Below are 7,066 nucleotides of genomic sequence, written 5' to 3' on the forward strand. Positions count from 1 at the left end.
TGGTATGGTATTTGGTTTACATTTAAAAAAAAATTATATTAGGTATAGTATTTGATATATTTTTTTTAGAAAATACTGAAATATGGATACCGTACCGAAATATGTATTGGATTAATTTTAAATATCATGTCATCCTTGCAGCCCGCAGTTACTAGAGAACTTCAGGAAAATGTTTCTAGTTCCATATTCTTTTGTTATAGCCTGTGCGCTGCCTATTTTTGTCTATGTGGTTAATGGATGTTACCCGAATAGTTTTTATAAACAACACTCGTGAAAAATCTTATTTTGATCACATTTTGAGAAAGCTTATTGGTGTCTGGTATATTACGGAGATGCAAGTTAGAGCTTTAGACCAGACATACTTATATGTTGATGAAGTTTGTAAACATTATTCTAATCTTATGCTCTTGTTTATAGAAGTCCCGTATATGATGTATAGTGCTGTTGCATTCATAAGATTGATTTTGCTGGCTAGTTATAATTCTAATTTTGCTTGCTAGTTAAGGTGTTATTCTCCCCTAAATATAACATTCGGAAGCTGCTTGAGAACCGAATAAATCAAAGTTACTGTACCAAATAAATCGAAACCGAAATGCGAAAAATCGAACCATACCGAATTTAATTAGGTACGGTATTAGTATAGCATTTTAGGATACCGAATACCGAAAATATCGAACCAAAATGTCTAAATATCGTACCGTACCGTACCGTACCATACCGTACCGACCGACGAACATGTCACAATCATTAATAGGAAGATTATAACTCTGAGACACTGAACAAATTCCCTAGGACTGCTATAACTGGCATAATATAGACCACAAAAAATATGAAGGTGAACCACAATGAAAAACATACTTGCCCCATTAGCATGCATATAACAGAGCAACAAGCCCCCTTCAACATCTCTCATAATGTGTTCTACGCTGTTGAAAGCTAGATCCAAATGAAGTGTGTAATGCATAGCTAAAAAATGCCAGTCACTATCTGAATGACTAAACAAATACCAGCTAACGAACTGAACCCCCACCAATAACTAAGATTGCTCGAGGTTGGATAATCTATCAAATGTTGATTAAGTGTGGAGGATATAGGTTGTTTAAGAAGGATCGTTTTCCTAAAATTCTTCTTTCCTTCACTTAATATCATACTTAGTCTCAATGAATATTCACTTTAGATTGCTTAGTCCATCTCATTATTAATTCATTATTAAAACAATTTGAATATAAAATTTTTTATCAATAATTATAATTCTTGTTGTATAGGTTTACGACATGTAATTAAATTAAATAAAATAAAAAAGGCGAAAGAAATTCCCTTTCAGTTGATTTTATTCAACGATTGACCAAAATATTAATAATTAATAAATAAATTATTTATTTTTATTAATAAATTGCATGAACTTAGATCAATCAAATATATATATATATATATATATGAAATTATTTGGCCTAATCAATTTGTCCATTTAGATTTATCTAGGTGGAATAATAAGAAAATGTAAGGTTCAAAAGAATTTATAAAAAAGGGATTTTTTTGAGTACCCTATACTCTGCCATTCGAGTATTTAATGTGAACCGATTTTGCCCTATACAACTGCGTCTAAATGGAATGAAATAGATACAAATGATTCAAACAATTATTTTCATTCTTTTGGAATTGAGGCGAAGTAATATATGGAGTATTCTTTTAATTGTCGCAGTTTAGAAGAGTAGTACGTGGTTGACTAGTTCATTAGTACAACGTTCGAAACTTATGGAGATTGCCTTAGTTATTATATTTTGCTGACAATATTGACAACCTTCAAATTGATTTCAGTTTTCTAGTTAGATTTCGTGGTCCAACAAATAACATAAATGTATTTTCAACGACTGAAATGACGAATATATAGTTAAAAACTGCAAAGAATAGAAGGATAATCTAGCATGCATCAACGATGTGTAATATAATCCTAATCAATAGGGGAGAAATACATAAAGATGATGTGGACAAATAAGCAAAATATAGGCATTCTGAAAGAGTGGAAATAATTGTTTGAATCATTTGTATTTAATTGCGAACAAAGTAATTCTTATTCTGTTCGCAATTATACAAATTACAGGCATTCTGCATGTAATCAAAATATAGGTGTATACAGTCAAAACCAGGTTCGCCCCTTATGTGACCAATCGAGATTGGAATATGATCGGTTAGAATTTGATCGCGAATTATATCGAACCAAGGTGAGGTACGACCCCGGGGCCAGGCCAAATTGAGACCAGGCGATATCGAGGGAAATTTGTTAAGCTGGATAACAGAAAGACGAAGTATCCGCGATCGGTTGTAAATCATGGCGAAAATCTCGACGCGTATCAAGAAGAGGCCGAATAATTAGAAAATCATAGAATTTTTACCTTATATAGAATTGTACCAAAAGTAGGATACCCCTACTATATAAAAGGGGTCAGATCATTTATAAAAGACATCATACCAACGCAACATAAAGTAATATGCTGACACTTTCTAGCTTTTATTATCTTATTACTCTATTAGCCTGTTCATACTTCAGTTGAAACATCTTTGGTTCGAAGGTGGTCAAACTCGAGGGCCAAGACAATTCGATACGTGTGGTTTGCATTTATTCTTCTATTGTCAATTTCAATATTAATCTGTCTTCTTAATTTGTGCCAAGTTATATCATGTATCCTTAAAATCGCATATAAATTCAATTGTTATCCATTTTTTAGGGTAAACAGTTTGGCGCCCACAGTGGGGCTAAGGATAATAGTAATTATTTTGGTGCAAACTTTCATAGCACACACTATTTTGCACTTGTTCTTTGGAGTATATTTGATTCCAGGACCAAAATGTCGAACTCACAATCGGCACCCCTTCACGTTGACAATGATTCCGGCCACCACGACGAGAATGACAACATAGCACCAGGGAACGACGTACCTCCGGTCGATCTCGATAGAGTTCCGGCTGTAGATCCGGTTGATGTCAGTTCGCATGTAGCCATCAACGCAAATTTGGCCATCGATCCCGAGGCCAGTGTCCACAGGGATGTTCGATCGGCCTCTCAAAGCACCCATGATGGCAAATAGGGTGGGATCAACCTGCGAGTAATCTTCAAAATGTTGCAGGCTCAACAAGCAGCGATAGCCCAACTCCAAAACCAGAATAGCCCACTGGACAGGATCGAGACCGAGCCATCCCAGAAAGTTGTCCACAGGGTCGAATCATCTTCAAGGAAATAAAATGAGAAAGAATCAGGGACTGACCCTGCAATCATGAAGATGCTCGAAGAGTTGACAAAACGAATCGGGTCCGGGGAAAAGAAGATCGAGGCAAACCGATATTGAAGGGTATAGACTCCAAAAAGTTCGTGCAAACGCCTTTCCTCCCGAGCACGGCTCCCAAGCCAATTCCCAAGAAATTCCTAAAAACAACGGAACGACCGACCCGAACGAGCATGTCACCTCTTACACATGCTCTATCAAAAGGGAGTGATCTAGAGGATGACGAGATCGAATCAGTCTTGCTAAAGAAATTAGGAGAGACCCTGTCAAAGGGGGTTATGATATGGTACCACAATTTGCCACCTAATTCTATTGACTCGTTTGCTATGCTTGCAGATTCTTTCTTAAAGGCACACGCCGGAACCATCAAGGTCGAAACCAGAAAATCAGACATTTTCAAGGTAAGGCAGAAGGACAACGAAATGCTTAGAGAATTCGTGTCTTGATTCCAAATGGAACGGATGGACCTGCCACCAGTCACCGACGATTGGGCAGTTCAAGCTTTCACCCAAGGACTCAATGTTCGAAGCTCGGTGGCTTCGCAGCAGTTGAAGCAGAATTTGATAGAATACCCGGCTGTCACTTGGGCTGATGTACATAATCGGTATCAATGGAAGATCATGGTCGAAGATGACCAACTCGGGGCTTCTCCCGGGTTCGTTTATCCTATCAGACCCATTGACAGAATTAAGAGGGATATCAACCGAGAACTGAGGTCGAACATAGAACGATATCAGCCATATAATGGAGATCGTAGGAGCGGCGGACCTGGGCGGAATCCTATACAAAATGAAAGGATAAGTGATCGAGGCTAGAGCTCTCGACAAGCCCATCGGACATAAAGAGGCACCTCGGTTATCAGAATACAACTTTAGTGTTGACGCAGCTGCCATCGTGTCAGCTATCGGACGTATTAAAGATACCATATGGCCTCGACTTCTACAAACTGATCCAGCCCGAAGAGATCCCAACCAAATGTGTGAATATCATGGCACCCATGGCTACAGAACAGAAAACTGTTGGCAATTGAGAGAAGAAGTAGCCCGGTTATTCAACAACGAGCACTTTCGGGAGTTCCTGAGCGACCGAGTCAAGAATCATTTTAGAAACAGGGATTCTAATAAACAAAACGAGCAAGAGGAACCTCAACATGTCATTCATATGATCATTGGAGGGGTTGATGTTCCTTAAGGCATGATTTTAAGCGCACTAAAGTATCAGTCACAAGGTAAAAACAGACTCGAGATTACATGTCAGTAGGAACTCTATCTTTCAACGATGAAGATACAGAAGGAATCACGCAGCCCCATAATGATGCACTGGTAATATCTGTACTCATGAATAAAACTCGAGTTAAACGTGTGTTAATTGATCCAGGTAGTTCGGCCAACATCATTTGATCGAGGGTCGTAGAACAACTCGGACTATAGGACCAAATCGTACCTGCAGCTCGAGTGCTAAACGGGTTCAACATGGCTTATGAAACCACTAAGGGAGAAATAACATTGCTAGTAAACGCAGTCGGAACCATCCATAAGACCAAGTTTTATGTGATCGAGAGGGACATGAGGTATAACGATCTATTCGGGAGACCTTGGATCCACAACATGAGAGTAGTACCCTCGACCCTTCACCAGGTGTTAAAATTCCCGACCTAAAGGGAATTAAAATGATCTACAGGGAGCAGCCCGTCGTAAAGGAAATGTTTGCCGTCGATGAAGTAATCCCAGTATTGACACTCTCATCGACAGAGGATCCAGTTTCAAAAACAAAACATGAATCCAAATAGCAATCACCGATGCCAGCCTCTACCCAATAGGATAAGCATTGTACTGATGAAGACGATGATTACGAGGTTCCTCGATCGTTCATAGTCCCCGATGACTCCGACGCTACTAAATCGACGGTGGAAGAGCTGGAGCAAGTCATACTGATCGGACATCTGCGCTATCAAAAGGTATACCTGGGCACGGTATTAACTCCCGAGCTTAGGAAAAGACTCATTCAATTTCTTATTGCTAATATGGATTGTTTTTCTTGGTCCCATCTCAATATGACAGGGATTACATCGGAAATCACCACTCACAAACTAAGCCTGGACTCAAAATTCCATCCGGTCAGGCAGAAAAAGAGACCGCAGTTCGAGATCAAGCATGCTTTCATCAAAAATGAGGTAACTAAACTCCTTAAAATAGGGTCCATCCGGGAAGTTAAATACCTGAAATGGCTAGCAAACATAGTGGTAGTCCCTAAAAAAGGGAATAAACTGAGAATATGTGTGGATTATAAGGATTTAAATAAGGCATACCATAAAGACTCTTTCCTGTTGCCTAACATCAATCTCATGATCGACGCCACGACCGACCACGAGATCCTCAACTTTCTCGATGCCTATTCCGGGTTTAACCAAATATGAATGATCCCGGATGATCAAGAAAAGACCTCTTTCATCACTAAGTACAACACATACTGTTACAATGTAATACCATTTGGGTTAAAAAATGCTGGTGCCACTTACCAACGCCTAGTAAACCGAATGTTCGAAGAAAAAATAGGGAAATCTATGGAAGTTTACATTGATGATGCGTTGGTTAAGTCCCTACGGGCAGAGGACCATTTAAGCATTTGTAGGAAACCTTTAGTATACTGAAGAAATACAACATGAAGCTGAATCTGGAAAAATGTGCGTTCAGAGTCGGATCGGGTAAATTTCTTGTGTTCATGGTATCCAACTGGGGAATCGAGATCAACCCCGACAAGATCAAAGCCATCGAGGATATCACGGTAGTGGACAACGTGAAGGCCGTACAAAGGCTAACCGGGCGCATAACTGCCCTGGGATGGTTCATCTCGAGGTCTTCTGACAAGAGTCATCGATTTTTCTCGTTGTTGAAGAAGAAAAACAACTTCACATGAACCCCGGAATGTCAACGGGCCTTGGAAAAACTCAAACGGTACCTATTGAGCCTGCCACTGATTCACACATCGAAGGCGGACAAACAACTATATTTGTATTTTGGCAGTATCGGAGATAGCGGTAAGTGAAGTCTTAGTTCGGGAAGAACAAGGTACGCAATTTCTGATTTATTATGTTAGCTGGACCTTAGGTGAGGCTGAAACTACATATCGTCACTTGGAAAACTGGCGCTCGCTTGGCTAAGCGCCTCTAGGAAACTAAAACCGTACTTTCACTGCCACCCTATATGTGTTGTGACAATTTACCCATTGCGAAATATAATGCATAAGCCCGAACTCTCGGGGCAACTGGCCAAATGGGCCGTAGAAATCAGCGGGTACGATATTGAATATCGACCCAGGATGGCCATTAAGTCTCAAATTTTGGCAGATTTCGTGGCCGACTTCATGCCGGCCCTAATACCCGAGGTCGAAAAAGAGTTACTGGTAAACTCGGAGACGTCTTCAGGAATCTAGACCCTCTTTACGAACGGTGCATCGAATGTAAAGGGGTCCGAACTTGTCATCGTACTAAAGCTACCCACATGCAACATAGTCAGGCAATCCATTAGAACTGTGAAATTGACTAACAACGAGGCTGAATATGAGGCCATGAGTGCATGTCTCGAACTGGCGAAGAGCTTAGGGGCAGAGGTGATCGAAGCTAAGTGCGACTCCCTCCTTATGGTAAATTAAGTTAAAGGAACGTTCGAAGTCAGAGAAGAACGAATGCAAAGGTACCTAGATAAGCTACGAGTGACATTACATCGATTCAAAGAGTGAACCTTGCAGCATGTACCTCGAGATCAGAATAGTGAGGTTGATGCACT

Source organism: Nicotiana tomentosiformis, chromosome 5, assembly GCF_000390325.3.
Source record: "Nicotiana tomentosiformis chromosome 5, ASM39032v3, whole genome shotgun sequence".
Taxonomy (NCBI): Eukaryota; Viridiplantae; Streptophyta; class Magnoliopsida; order Solanales; family Solanaceae; genus Nicotiana; species Nicotiana tomentosiformis.